The sequence below is a fragment of the Drosophila arizonae genome, chromosome 2 (genome assembly GCF_054131065.1).
Source record: "Drosophila arizonae isolate 15081-1271.41 chromosome 2, UAZ_ARI_1.0, whole genome shotgun sequence".
NCBI classification, from domain to species: domain Eukaryota; kingdom Metazoa; phylum Arthropoda; class Insecta; order Diptera; family Drosophilidae; genus Drosophila; species Drosophila arizonae.
In genome coordinates this window covers 6,544,218-6,559,540 of record NC_142922.1, presented here as the reverse complement: position 1 = coordinate 6,559,540, position 15,323 = coordinate 6,544,218, and the positions used below count along the sequence as shown (strand labels likewise).

General features: G+C 39.8%; 1 long non-coding RNA gene across 2 annotated transcripts; it reads left to right on the top strand.

Moving 5' to 3' along the window:
- The first annotated feature begins 5,063 nt into the window (after nucleotides 1–5,063).
- Nucleotides 5,064–8,325, top strand: LOC149270247 (uncharacterized). 2 transcript variants are annotated; one of them, XR_016271616.1, is made up of 3 exons: nucleotides 6,603–6,991; nucleotides 7,078–7,607; nucleotides 7,732–8,325. It is a non-coding gene; the product is annotated as an uncharacterized LOC149270247 (long non-coding RNA). The 2 variants fall into 2 exon arrangements; XR_016271615.1 differs by having other exon boundaries at nucleotides 5,064–7,607.
- Nucleotides 8,326–15,323: the final 6,998 nt, after the last annotated feature.

The window sequence follows — 15,323 nt, the reverse complement described above, 5'->3', positions numbered from 1 at the left end:
ATTTGTCTCGAGCTCTCTTGAGTGCTTTGTTGTTCGCAAAAGTTGTTTGTGCACTTTTTCACTTACAGCCAATCTCTGCTGTCGAGGACAACGACAACAAAAGCAACAACAACAATGTCAAAAGCAGCAACAATAGCACACACGCTGCGTATACGCTATTTGATAAGTAAGAGAAAATTTACAAATAAATGCTGCAAGATTTAAGCGCATTGCTAGTGGAAAAGCATCCAATGAAATATACAATTATTTTGCAGCACAATAAAAAATGTCAATCGGTAAACGTGCGCGATAAAATAATTGCACACACAAGTTTTTTAATTAAAAACTACACGTAACTTGCGTCAAATGTGCGTGAAAGGTAACGAAATGTGAAAGCACTGCAAATCTGTGGCAAGGCCAGCGCATTCAGCTGCGCCCCAAGGCAGCACAATAAATCATCAGAAATGCGTTCGATCGATAATTCGCATTAATGTCGACTGCAACGGCCAGAATAAACGCAGATCAGCAGTATTCCATAAGGCTCGCTGCATGCATGTCCTGTCTGCTGGAAAGTTAAGAGACGTCGCTTTAAGTCTGTCTAGTTGTTGCTTTCATTCAGTTTAAACGAATGCCTTTTGTGGTGCACCTGCGAGGCTCTGTCTGAGCAGCGTTGTCAGTTTAAAGACGCCTTTGCTGACAGGCAACTAATCAAGCAAACCAAATATCCATTGTCTCTGCCTTGGGCCTCTGCTGTGGTAGACTCGCAGACTCTTGAGTCCATTCAGAGTCCATGCATAGAAATGTTTAGCTTTGCTGTGGCTGCACGCTCGACATTATTAATTTTAAACGCCCGCTGTGACAGGGCCACACAGACAGCAGGTGGTCGAGCGTTCGGATAAAGCCGAAGGTAGCAAAAGAATGGAAAAGAGAGAGAGAGAGGGGGAGGCAGAAAGAGCAGCAGATGAAAAACCTTTATATTATGGTAGTGATTCATAAATTGTGTGTCATAAGCGTGCGAAAATTGTACAAGTATTTGAATTTAATTATGAACTCTGTGTGTCCTTGGCACAGAGACAACAGGCAGAGGCATAGGCAGAGGCAGAGGCAGAGGCAGTCGAGGCAAAGCCGATTGTGGATGCGATAGCAGCTTTGACTGCGAGAGCAAAGTCTCTGTGATAAATGGCATGTTCCGTGCGGGCTTCACATATGCAGAGCGCGAGGAAGATGGATCGCGAGGAGTTGGCAATATTAGTTTGGGTCGCATGCAAAATACTTGAGCTGAACTTCACTTTTATCTTTCTGTGGCTCTCTCTCTCTCTCTCTCTCTAACACACACACACGTTTATAATATATATCACATATAAGGCTTTTACCTGCACGCCATTAGTCAAACACACACACACACCCATACAGACGAAACTATGCCAAAAAGGGTTACAGCAGGAGGTCGGCGTGGCTGGCTCGCCTCCTTTCCCACATCCGGCTGAGAGCGCGCGTGCTTTGCTGAAAGAAAACGCCTCACTGCATGCAACAATGTGCGAGTCAAGTCGAACAGCGTTGCCCCATCGTGCGACTGACTGCTGACTGCGAGTCCTCCATTTTCTTTTCTTCTGCTCAGCAACTGTAGCAACTGCTGCTGCAACTGCTGCAACTGCTGCAACAACAGCTTGACTTCACACCTCGCTGCAATTTACTGTGAAATTGCTGTGTGGCGTTTGTGCTGCTCCGCTTTAGCCAGCTCTCCAGCAGCGGCTGGATCGGCACGGGCGGTTTACTTAGCAGCTGTGCCAAGCAAATATCACGTCACGTACTCGTAATCGTAATGCATAATCCATAATATAATGCAAATGTGCCCCAATAGAAGGATTTTAAATTGTTGCCAAAAGTGCCAGTAAATTGAAAATTTTACTTTTATTGCATAATGCCATAAGGAATTTTCAAATATATATCATTTAATACATGTTACATCCGTGTCAGCTGCATAGAGCATTATAGCACACAGATATCATGTTTTCAATTGACAATCGTTTCGATTAACTGATATCGGACACATTGTGTGCTCAAGCTGTGAGCATTGTGCGTAACCCAATTACATGCTCCAGTCAGTGGGATGGGGCCAGGTCACAGGGACTCGCAGCTCTGGCACAGGTTGTGCTATTAAATTGCAATTCCTTTCGATTTGCGCAGCTTTGCTTGCCCATTTATCTGCAATCTCTGCAGCCATCTCTCTCGCTATCTCTCTCTCTCTCTATCTGTCTCGCTCACTCTGTGCTTGTGTGTGTGCCTGTGCTTTATGCAATCTTCCAGCTTTATGCCCTTTAATCTGCGTCGTGTACTTGACACAAATATAGTAGAAAAACAACAAACACAGCAACAACAACAACAAGCTCCTGAACTTTATGTACACAAAATCTACACGCACACACACACACACATGCATATACACACTTAACTGCATTTTGCATAAAAGTAAAGCGCAAGCAGGAACGCCAACGTAACGCATATGCGCCAACCGGCTGCTGCATAAATCTAGCGCTGAAATGTATGCAACACATTTATATGTGCACGCCCTGAAACAATGCCAGGTGGCAGCCAGTGCAGTGGAAGCGGCAGCCAGAAGAAGTCAACTGCTAGCGAAGCGACAAACTTGCAGCTTGGCAGTGAGCCCAACGAGTACATATATATCTACATATATATATTTAAATATACAAATGCACAAAGGATATGCAAAAAGAACACAGAAACAGGCAAAAAAAAAAAAAACCCAAAGAACAAAAACAAAAATAAGAAAAGGCAAACGGCAAATGTACAGCGTTTGCCCCCCTTTATTAATTCTAAATCATGAATCCTGCATGCTGCATGCTGCATGCTGCATGCTCGATGCTGGATGCTGCATGTTGCATGTTGCATGTTGCATGCTGAATGTTTCAAGCCGGAAAGCGAAAAAGTGCTTCAGGAATGTCGCATACAGTTAAGCGCAGCTGATTGCAATGCTCGCACCGAGTGCAAAACGGAAATAATTCAAATGCAGCAAAGTGTTGCAAGTGCCAGCCTCTCAGCTGATGAAGTGAGCACTTAAAGGTGCCGCCCTCTGCTGCTCACTATTAGCGCTGCGATCGGCATGGAGTTCAACGTGCCACTGAAAATAAGCCGGAAGCATTAAGTCGCATTCGTCTGGCAGCGAGTCAAAGCGCAACGCCTGCCCAGATATGCATTTGTGGTGCAACGCACACACACACACACACACACACACACGCACACACACACTTAGATGCATACTCTACACTCAGTTTTGCGCTATCACGTACGAAGGGAAACAACTATGCGACAGCTTGAAACAAAATGTATTCATACAAACACACAGAGCCCTGCGCCGGCATTAATGGCGAAAAAAGCAAAATGGTTGGACGTGCCAGTGCCTAGGCCACAGCAGCAGAATGGAGCTGAATGGAACAGAGGCGGCCAGGGCTGGCTGAGTGGCAACAGGCAAGCAACTAGCCGCAATTGTAGCGCCAACAACAACAGCAACAACAACAACAGTGGGAGGAGTCGGCCATCCATCCCTTTGCTTACGCCAGCAGTATACGCTGCGGATGAGTAATGTGCGGCTTTCTTAGCTGCTTTGTGCTGTTGCTGCCGATTTGTAGTTGGCTGGCCATAGTGCTGTGTTGCCAAGTACTTTTCAATTAGCTCAGCCTTGACAGCCAACATACACACATACACACATGCACACATGCACACGCATGCACAGTTGAGTGCTTTTCACACTCACTCTCTCTCTCTCGCTCTCTCTCGTTTGGTCTTTCTGCGTCCTCCAAACCTCTCAACCTCTTTACCTTTATTCAATTGGTAGCACGGGCTTTGGCCAAGTTACTTAAGAGCAGCAAAGAAACAACAAGATACAAAATACTAAATGTGGCGAAACTGTAAAAAAAAAAGAATAAGCTGAAACAATTTGTTTGGGATGACAGACGAAGCGATATCCTGTTTACAGCCTAGACGAGAAACAAAATCCGAATTGCCTACTTCTTAAGCAAATGAAAAATATGTGTGAGAGTAGATAAAGATGAGAAGAAAATATTCTGACAATTACGTATACTTAATTTGACCAGATGAAAACCTATATGCCAAAGCCCCAATGTCTCTTAACCTACTCACCGATAAATATAAATTCAAAGTGTATATGATAGACTCATTTATTTGTAGATCCCTATTATACCCTATTTCGGGCGATATTATAATGGGCATGGCTTTAAATGGGGCGGAGGTAGAGCCATCAATCCACACGCACAGGCCGGTCAGCCAACAGACTAACGGATGATCAGAGACGGTATTAGGGGCTGGCGCAAGGCAATAGACGGCGCATTTGTTTTCATCGGCAATTGGCAAGTGAAAGCTTTTAACGGGAATTGTGCACGGCAATCGCTTCAAGTACACCACTCGCAGGGCCAGCAGCTGCGCTAAAGCGCGAATACCAAACGTTCTCGCCTCTTTGTCTATCTATCTGTCTGTCTGTCCGTCCGTCCGTCTATCTGTCTGTCAGTCAGCTGACTAATGCCTCTTAAGCCACTGCAGCTGAAAATTTGTTGCACATTTTAGAGCTCTACCATCGAGGATATATCGACTATGCAGACTAGCTAGTCTACTTTTATTGCCTACTCAAGCTGAGTTATGTGCAAATTAAAAATAAATTAATTCCGGCATAGTTTCATTTATTATTAGTTGATAATCCTTCATATTTGTGAAAACTTAAAATTGATTTGTGTAGCTGCTTTAAAAAAAATATATATATATATTTATGAAAAACAAATTTAATACAAACTTTTTTTATATATATATATATATATATATTTTTTTTTTTAATAAGTGCAACTTTTTATTATTTTAGAAAAATGTAATAGCTCTGTAATAATAAGTTGTGCATAAAATATTTTTCAAAGGCTTTTGACTTTATCATTTTAATAAAATTATGGTTATTAAAGAAATAATTGCTTTTGTTAATACTCTTAAATTAAAGTTTTTAGTTTTTGCTAAATACTATAAAAAATATATAAATTTTTTCACTGTAAAAAAATATATTTTAATCTATATATATAAAAGAAAGTTGTGTAAAAGTGAAGACTGCTTATAACTTGATTTGGGCTGAACCAATTTTCATGGTTTTTGATTTGTTGGATTTGTCTCCGCAACGAGTTTAGTATAGGGTCTTAAAAATACTGAAAAAATTTGCCGAATACTTGAAAAACGCGGTTTTTTCCCCAAATGTTCAAATTTTTTTTATACCCAGTAGGCTTGGTAACAGTGACAGTTTTGACAATAGTGTAGAAGTAAATAAACAAATGTAGTCAGTCAGTCTACGGTCTCCTGACCTCGAGCAGACCTGACTATTCAAAAAAAAAACAAGTAAGAAAACTCTAGTCGAGAGTGCTCGACTAGATACTACCCTGAACCCAACAAATAAAAATGCTCATTTAGTATGGCTGAAATTTCAATTTCGATGTATTTAAAAATATAAATAAAATACCAAACTCATTTAATAAAATATAAAAATATTTTGAAATAATTAAAAAAAAATTAACATCAGTTGCATCGACCGGGATTCGAACCGCGACTCCTCGGTCGAGCGTCATGCTGCTAACACACTAGGCCACCTCACTCCTGCTAGTGGTGCTGGCAAAACTCAAATAGATTTACTGCTGCAGCGCCATCTACCAAAACTAAATGAAACTAACTGCTGATGTGATTCTAAGAATCTGCTAGAATAACCAAACTATTAAAAACGCACATAAAGTATAGTTAAAATTTCAATTTCGGTGTATTTAAAAATATAAATTAAATAGAAAACGTATTTATGAAAATATAAAAATATTTTGAAACAATTAAAAAAAAAAAACATCAGTGTTGCACCGATCGGGATTCGAACCGCGACTTCTTGATCGAGCGTCATGCACCTAACACACTAGGCCACCCCACTCCTGCTGGTGGCGCTGGCAAAACTCAAATAGATTCACTGCTGCAGCGCCATCTACCAAAACTAAACGAAACTAACAGCTGATGTGATTCAACGAATGTTTTTGTTGTAGCTGCTGCACGTGCGTTTGTTAATTGGCCAAATATTTGATTATTTTTTATTAATTTTTGACTGAACGGAATTTAATGAAACTTTCAGCATATGATCTACATATTATATTGAATATTTGAGAAATTTGAAAAAAGAAAAATCATTCACAATTAGCTATAGAGGCACCTGATTTGAACTTGAATGTTTTTACTCGATAAAAACATAACGGGATGATTTATCGAATTTTAAAAGCAAACTCGACGTCCGCGCTGTATATACGGTCATTTTAAAAAAAAATTCAAGTCTCTAGCTCTTATATCTTCGGAAATCGACGCGTTCAAACATACGGACAGACGGACAGACGGACAGACGGACAGACGGACGGACGGACAGACGGACAGACGGACAGACGGACAGACAGACAGACGGACAGGGCTAAATCGACTCAGCTCGTCGCCCTGATCAAGAATATATATACTTTGTGGGGTCTGCCACGCCTCCTTCTGCCTGTTACATACATTTCAACAAAACCATTATACCCTGATTTCCCATTTTCAATGGGTTCAGGGTATAAAAAAAAAAAAAAAAAAAAAAAAAAAAAATTTTCAAATCAAAAGGAAAAATATTTCAAATCAAAAATCTGCAAAAAATCAAAAGATTAAAACCTGACTGTTCAAAAAATAAATAAAAAATTAAAAATTCGAAATTAAAAAAAAAAAAGGTAATTATTAAAAAGTGTATTTTTGGCTTTTTATATTTTCGGACTTTTAAACTTTATAAATATTTCAAATCAAAAATCTGCAAAAATTAAAAAAAAAATCAAAAGATTAAAACCTAACAAAAATAAATAAAAAATTCAAAATTCAAAATTCGAAATTAAAAAAAAAAAAGTTAATTATTAAAAATTGTATTTTTGGACTTTTACAAAAGCTAAATATCTCGAAAGTTCAGGTATTTGTTTGTCTCAAACATAAATTTGTGTAAATTATTTATATTTATATTTCTCGATTGTTTTATATGGTTTTGTGCGAGGGCAGTATTACTATTAATAAAAATGCCGCGTCCTAGAAGATCTAATCTTTCCCGGCGGACCCATAATGCAATTAGGCAACGGAATAGCGCGAGTCAATTATCTGACGAAGAGCGAGAAATCGCCCGAGAAAGGCTCCGCGTTAGTACCCAGGGAAGAAGGGCCTTAATTCGTGCTTCTCAAAGAGAGGCAGCCCGTGAAATGGCAATAAGAAATGGTTCAAGGATTGATTTGAATCGAGCAGCGTTTCGATATGATTGCACCATTGATTACAGCTTGAATCGTTTAGTTTGCATTGGTCCAATGGACGTTGTTTGCTAGCATTGTGGCGCATTGAAGTTTGCTGGTGAAACGCCCGGTTTGTGCTGCCTTAGTGGTAAAGTGACATTGCCATTAGCGGTCACCATAGCCATTGCGTTCCCTGCTTTATGGCGAAACACTAGAATCACGACATTTTCTAGCGAACACTCAAAAATACAATGCCTGTTTCCAAATGACATAATTTGGGGCGGAAAATATTGGAGACGGATATTTAAGGTAATTTACGTTAAAAATTTTATTTTCTATGACTGCCAAAAAAAAATTTTGAATAATGTAGTTTGTTAGATTTCTGTAAATAGTGTTTGTAAATATAACTATAACTATGGCTTTGAATTTAAAGATTCAAGGCCAGATTTGCCATCGCATTGGATCATTGCAACCTATTGAAGATGCACAGCAAAAATTCTTGCAAATATACTTCATGGGCAATATGGAAGAACAACTTGACCGGCGTCAAGAAATGAACACAGCTATGAAAAGAGCAATTCTCCATGATTTGCATGCTTAGAAATTTAAACCAACCAAAACTGTGCAATGGAACGCGTTTGGTGATAAGAAAACTGATGAGCAATGTGATTCACGCGTTGATACTCAAAGGAAAATTTAAAGATGAGGAAGTTCTTATTCCTAGGATTCCGATGAGCTCAACAGATATGCCCTTTGAATTTAAACGAATTCAATTCCCGCTTCGTCTTGCCTTCGCCATGACGATCAACAAGTCACAGGGCCAATCTTTGACTATTTGTGGCCTCAATCTAGAAAATGCGTGTTTTTCTCATGGTCAATTGTACGTGGCATGCTCACGTGTTGGCAAACGATCCGCATTATTTGTTCTTGCACCCGACCAAAAAACGAAGAATGTCGTTTACAACAAGGTGCTTGAATGAAAATCCGATTAATAAATTTATCAGTGTATCCCAGCCTGAACAACATAGCTTTCAACAATTTTTTACCTAGAAATAATATAGAGGGCAATGCAACGTTTGCCGGGCCAGCTAGTAATTAATAAATCAAAAATGGGCTGTTTGAGACTGCTCGACTAGGAGATTCCCTTCACCCAGCAAAGAGCAAAAATTCCAATTATTCATTACTCCTCTATTATGCATATATAACAAATACACACGAACATACACACACACTCGCATGGAGTATCTTCCGAGAACTTGCTTGTTGATATTAACATATAAATGTGTTAATCATATGGAGTCTTCCTCCTGCTGCTTGGTACAACTATTTTTACATAACCATTATATCCTGATTTTCCGTTTTCAATGGGTTGTGTATATAAACATATTTATATATAAATATATGCATTTAAATTTGATGGCAAATATTTATATATTGCGTAAATAAATTGATGGATTATGCTGAGAATATATAACTTGATGGCCATTCAATTTAAATGAAAAATATATTTGCTCAAGAGAAAAGTGCTGTGGCACTCTAGCCATATGCATATATTTGATTTGATATATACTTGGAAAGAGTGTTTGCAGGCAGCTCATCTCATCTGGTATCATCGCATCTGATCTGGTATCATCCGGCAGTCGGCACACACCTGTTAAATTGCTGGGTCGAATAATTTCCAAATTGTTAGCCAGCTTGTTTTCGGCGCTTCGGGCGTATCGACTGCGGCAGTTAAATTTTGCATTACTCAAATGTGTGCTAGTGGGCCTCGGGCGCACACACATACAGAAGCCACATGCATACATGGATGTGCTGTGAAATTGTAATGCGCTGCAGAGCTGATTGCGATGGGCTCGTGTGGAGTGTGCTAAATTAAATTTCAGTTAACCCAATCAGTGGAACGGCAAACGAGCAAACTGAACATCAATTTTTCTGATTGTTTGCACAGCGCGTACGGGCCTCAATTGACTCGAGACTCCCGGGGACTGAGGCGGTGCTTTATTAATATAGCCGCAGGACTGCCCAGTTGGCCGCCCTCTGTTGCCCCCTGTCGTCACTTGCCGATTCAATGGCGATGGCAATTTTTTTCATAAATTTATAACCAAAAGCCGTAACGAATGGCAACCGATGGCACCGTCCTTGGCTGCATACGGAATGGCCGTCAGTTCGGCAAATGTTTTATTGCGTACATAAATTGCAATTAGCTTCAGCGCCTGCTTGGCTAAAGCCGTTCCAGGCCCAGCCGGGGACACGCCGGGACGCGCCAGGAGCCCGCCAGGATCCCGCCAGGACCCGGCAGCATCCGCCAGGACACGCATGTGCGCGCCCTGGGAGTGCCGTTATATGACGAACTGCCATCGCCCCGCCTCGCCGCATTTTTGTGGGTTAACAAAACATCAATTGGCTTATTAATGTTTGCGGCCGCTGCTTGTGCTGCCGAAGCTCCAAACTGCTCCAAAGACAACATCATAATCACCGCTGACTCGACTGGCAACGCGTGTGTCCAATTGGCGCGCCAGGCACATGGCCTCAGCGGACTCCTCGCGCCTCCTCGGGACAGTCACGCCTGCGTTTAATGTGAAATTATGGCTTTAATGCGCTGCCAAATGTCAGGCGCTGTTCCTATAAAATATGATTGTGTATCTATGTGTCTGTCTGTGTAAATGTTTATGCGTGTGTCTGTGAATGTGTGTGTATGTGTCTATAAATTGCCAGCAATTTTGCATTTTTAATTGCCATTCTTAAACTGATAAAACGAATAAAATAAAACTCAACTTCCAGACTTGTATAATGTGTGTTATTCAATTATATTTGATTAGGCCCCTATCAGACAGGCTTCTTTTGTTTCTCTTTTTCAGAGTCAGAGTCAGAGTCAGAGTCAGAGTCAGAGTGAGAGTCAGAGTGAGAGTCAGAGTCACAATCTGAGTCAGAGTCAGAGTCAGAGTGAGAGTCAGAGTCACAATCTGAGTCAGAGTCAGAGTCAGAGTGAGAGTCAGAGTGAAAGTCAGAGTCACAATCTGAGTCAGATACAGAGTCAGAGTCAGAGTCAGAATCAGAATCAGAGTCAGAATCAGAGTCAGAATCAGAGTCGGAGTCAGAGTCAAAGTCAGAGTCAGAGTCAAAAATCAGAGCCAGAGCCAGAGTCAGAGTCAGAGTCAGAGACAGAGTCAGAGTCAGAGTCAAAGTCTGAATCAGAATCAGAGTCAGAATCAGAGTCAGGATAAGAGTCAGAGTCAAAGTCAGAGTCAGAGTTAGAGTCAGAGTCAAACATAAGTCAGGATCAGGATCAGAGTCAGAGGCAAAGTCAGAATCAGAATAAAAGTCAAAATCAAAGTCGCAGACAGAGTCCGAGTCATAGTGGGAGTCAGAATCTGAGTCAGAGTCAGAATCAAAGTCGCAGACAGAGTCAGAGTCATAGTGGGAGTCAGAGTCAGAGTCAGAGTCAGACTCAGAGTCAATTTTAGAATCAAAGTCACAATCAGAGTCCGAGCCAGAGTCAGAGTCAAAGTGGCAGTCAAAGTCAAAATGGGAGTCAGAGTCAGAGAATCAGAATCAGAATCAGAATCAGAATCGGAGTCAGAGTCAAACTAAGTTCACACACACACACGCAAAAAATATGCTGAAGCACTTCTGCCCTGAGCATGGGCGAGTCGTTTATCTCATTATACATATGTAAAGCAGTTCTGGTGAATGAAAGAAGCATTGAGTGAATTGCTCTCTAGATAATAGAGCGTTCTCTAACTATGTATACCTGGCTCTTGAGTACCCATTCAGGGTTGTACAACTGGCGCCCGTTAAATGCCAATTGATTGATTGAATTTGTATATGTATGCGTGTGTGATGTGTAATGGTTTGTGTGCGTAATCAGTTGGCATTCAATTGGTCCAAGTTTGCTTAAAGGGAACACAAGAGCTTGCAGCATTTTTTTGGTCAGACTTCATTTTTCATTTCCTTTCCAGCTGAATGCTATATGTGTTGTTTTTTCTTTTGAGCGAGTGTTTCGTATTGTGGCTTTTCTGGACCCAACGCTATGTAAAAACATTTAAGGTTTCAATTAAGCACAAGCAAACAAAAAAATGAAAAAATGAAGCATAAACAAACGCTTAAGCAGAGAGACCCAATGGAAAATAAATGCCAGAAAAAGAGTCTGAAAGAAAGAAAGGGTTGCCAGCCCCGGAAAGTCGGTCTGAATATTCAGAGTAATCAATTTGGGTTTGCAAAATAATACATTTTCACATATAGAAATCATCTCAAGCTGGGCGCTGGCCGGTTCTTTCACTCGAGTTGCGTCAGCTTGAAGGTAGGGCAAAAAATTATTGAGCTTACGTGCAGCATGACAAACGATGGCTGCAGAGATGGATGCCAGTATATGTGTGTGTGCGTGCTGGGGCAACAGGCAGATTTTACCATCAAGTGTCAAAGTTTAGAGTGTAACGTCCACTTTAGTTATATTGAGATTTATTGTGCTGCCAATAGGCAACCGAGAGGCAGGAGTCTAAGAAGGGTTCCCTGTCTTACATTAAAGCGGGAGTATCATTAATTATGATCTCTGGCCCTGGAGAAACTTCGCTTTCGATTCGCTGCTGCTGCGATTTATGTGACAAGTTTTCGTAGGCGTCAGCCTGGCTTTCAATTTCACTTGCACTTGTTTTTTATGAAGTGCATTCGGGATTCGTTGCTTACCAATTGTTGTTGCCTGGCTGCCAGCCAATTCGGCTGGCCAACTTTCTCTCAACTTAAGAAATCAACAACTTGCGCCCGTTTTTTGCCCGCGGCGACTTGAACACCCACTGCAGCTGTACAGCCGAAGCCATAATCACTGCAACTGAAGCACCAAGTTGTTTTGACACTTTTGGCCCAGGCAAAAAACTTGCTGACGGCACGAGAAACTAGGCTCAAGTAACAAAAACTGAAAGACTGAAAGACTGAATTCTCTGAATGGGGAATGGCTGCGATTATTGTCAAGGCTTTACTTGAATAGCCTTCTCACTTAAATCGCTTACATTATATATTATAAATAATTTTGTGCAGTAAATAACAAAAATTCAACTTAAGCTTATTTAATTTAAAATTTAAATCTATAAATTTATATTTTCCAAATAACACAAAAAAAAAAACTACTTCAATTAAAATAAGCAAAATAAGTTCATATTGCGTTAAGTAGCTTAACTAGTTGAATATATAATTTTTTATTGAAATTATTGCAAAAACCTGTTGTATAAATTTTAATAGCATTCATGGGGATTATAGTCGAGCACACAGACATAGCCAGATGGATGGATATATAAACAGAGACAGTTACTGCTGAATTTTCTTCTTCTTGACAGAGCTTTGATATTGGCGAATTCAGTGACAAATAGATTTTCGGAACAAATACGATTGTAAGCTGAGGCCATGCATCTCGCAACGGGCTGCTGATTATGGGCTTCCACAACTTTCACTTGGCTTTCCTCAGGCAGACTTTTCAGTTGTTTTTCCTCCATTTTGTTCACATTTTAGGCTTTTTATCTTATCGACATTTTGCGTTGTCCTTTCGCCTGTCCGCCTGTCCGCCTTCCCGCTCGCTGTAGTCATAGTTTTTATTTTGTTATCCACTTTTGCTTAACCTAGTTCCAGTTTCTGTTTCAGTTCCAGTTCTCTGCTTTTTATTATCTGAATGCTCTCGCGAACGAAACGTAACGAAACGAAACTTTGCAATGTAAATTAAATGCCGATGCCGCCAACTTTTTGTAACCTTTTTTATTTTATTTTATTTTTTGTATATATATGTATATATATATATGCATTTGTCGCCGCTCTGTTGGGCAACCTACAAAAATTTACTTTCATAAAAGAATATACAACATTTTTTATTGTTGCCGTGTTGCCAACAAATAAATGTGGTTTAAGCATGACAAGCCGCTGTGGGCTGGCGGCTCGTTATCACCAAATATTTTTGCACACGAAATGAGCGAATAAATAAACTGCGGCCCCAAACACAAGAGCAGCCCCCACCGGCGGGGTCGTGGTGTGCAAATATAACGTGTGCCCACCTTGCGGCACGAGGCAAATAAGCGAGCGGCTTGGCGTTTGGTCATTGGCCACTCGGCTGCCCACCGGGGCGACTGACCGTTTATGGTCGTCACTTTTTTTTGTTCTGCTTTTTTATTTTTGCGTTTGGCTCCTGTTTGACAAATAAAACGTGAAATGTCAGGCCGCAAAAAAGAGAGTAACCAATAAAAGCTTAATTAACTGTTTATGGCCATGGCATGTTAACAGTGGCCAAAAAGAGCAGCCTCCCCCTAACTGGGTTGGGCAAAGGTTGTGGTGTCCACCACACACTCCACACAGTCATTAATCTGCAGTTGGAGAAACATCCTTGTATTGACTGAGCCACGTGCCCCAGACAGCCGGAGAATATTAACTGAGATTGCGGACAGAAAATTCGAGTTAATGCAAAAACTATGAGCAGACCGCCCTTCACGTTTTAATTATCTGAATATATGCAACTATTTGTACTGCCTAATTGGCTGGCTCTTCCACTGACTGGCCACCTGACTAATTGGTCAACGCCCAAGGAGTATCGTCTGAGAGTGCAAACTTTAATTGCTGGATCGCTTGTTTACTTGGGTCTGAAAGGCAATCCTTTTAAAACCAGGAGTAATTATTAATTAGTATTATACATTTTTTGATTTTGCAAATTTGTAAAAACTCTACCGACATAATAATAATAGTAGTAGTAGCAGTAGTAATAGTAGTAGTAGTAGTAGTAGTAGTAGTAGTAGTAGCAATAGTAGAAGCAATTAATAATAAAAGCAATAGTAGTAGCAGTAGTAATAGTAGTAGTAGTAGTAGTAGTAGTAGTAGTAGTAGTAGTAGTAGTAGTAGTAGTAGTAGTAGTGGTAGTAGTAGTAGTAGTAGTAGTAGTAGTAGTAGTAGTAGTAGTAGTAGTAGTAGTAGTAGTAGTAGCAATTAATAATAAAAGCAATAGTAGTAGCAGTAGTAATAGTAGTAGTAGTAGTAGTAGTAGTAGTAGTAGTAGTAGTAGTAGCAATAGTAGAAGCAATTAATAATGAAAGCAATAGTAGTAGCAGTAGTAGTAGTAGTAGTAGTAGTAGTAGTAGTAGTAGTAGTAGTAGTAGTAGTAGTAGCAATAGTAAAAGCAATTTATAATGAAAGCAATAGTAGTAGCAGTAGTAGTAGTAGTAGTAGTAGTAGTAGTAGTAGTAGCAATAGTAAAAGCAATTTATAATTAAAGCAATAGTAGTAGCAGTAGTAGTAGTAGTAGTAGTAGTAGTAGTAGTAGTAGTAGTAATTTTTATTCATATATTATTCATTCATGAATAACAACTCCTTCTACTACTATTACTACTGCTTCTACTACTATTATTATTATGTCGGTAGAGTTTTTACAAATTTGCAAAATCAAAAACTACTACTACTACTACTACTATTACTACTGCTACTACTATTGCTTTTATTATTAATTGCTTCTACTATTGCTACTACTACTACTACTACTACTACTACTACTACTAATACTTCTACTACTACTACTACTACTACTACTACTACTACTACTACTACTACTATTGTTTTATTATTAATTGCTTCTACTATTACTATTGCTACTACTACTGCTACTATTACTACTACTACTACTACTACTATTACAACTACTACGACCAATACTACAACTACTACAACTATTACAACTACTACTACCAATACTACTACGACTACTATTAATACTATCACTACTACTATTACAACTACTGCTTTTACTACTATTACTACTGCTACTACTATTGCACACCACTTACTACTACTACTACTATTGCTACACCACTTACTACTGCTACTACTATGGCTACTACACTTACTACTACTAATCGAGCAAGGGTATGTGTATGTATGTCTGCATGCCTGTATATGTATATGTGCCTGAATATTTTCATTCTTCATTCATTTCTCAATCTTGGAATTTAATTTGACTCTTCCCTAATTCTCACACCTCACTCTGATTTGCTTGAATTTGAGCTTTAT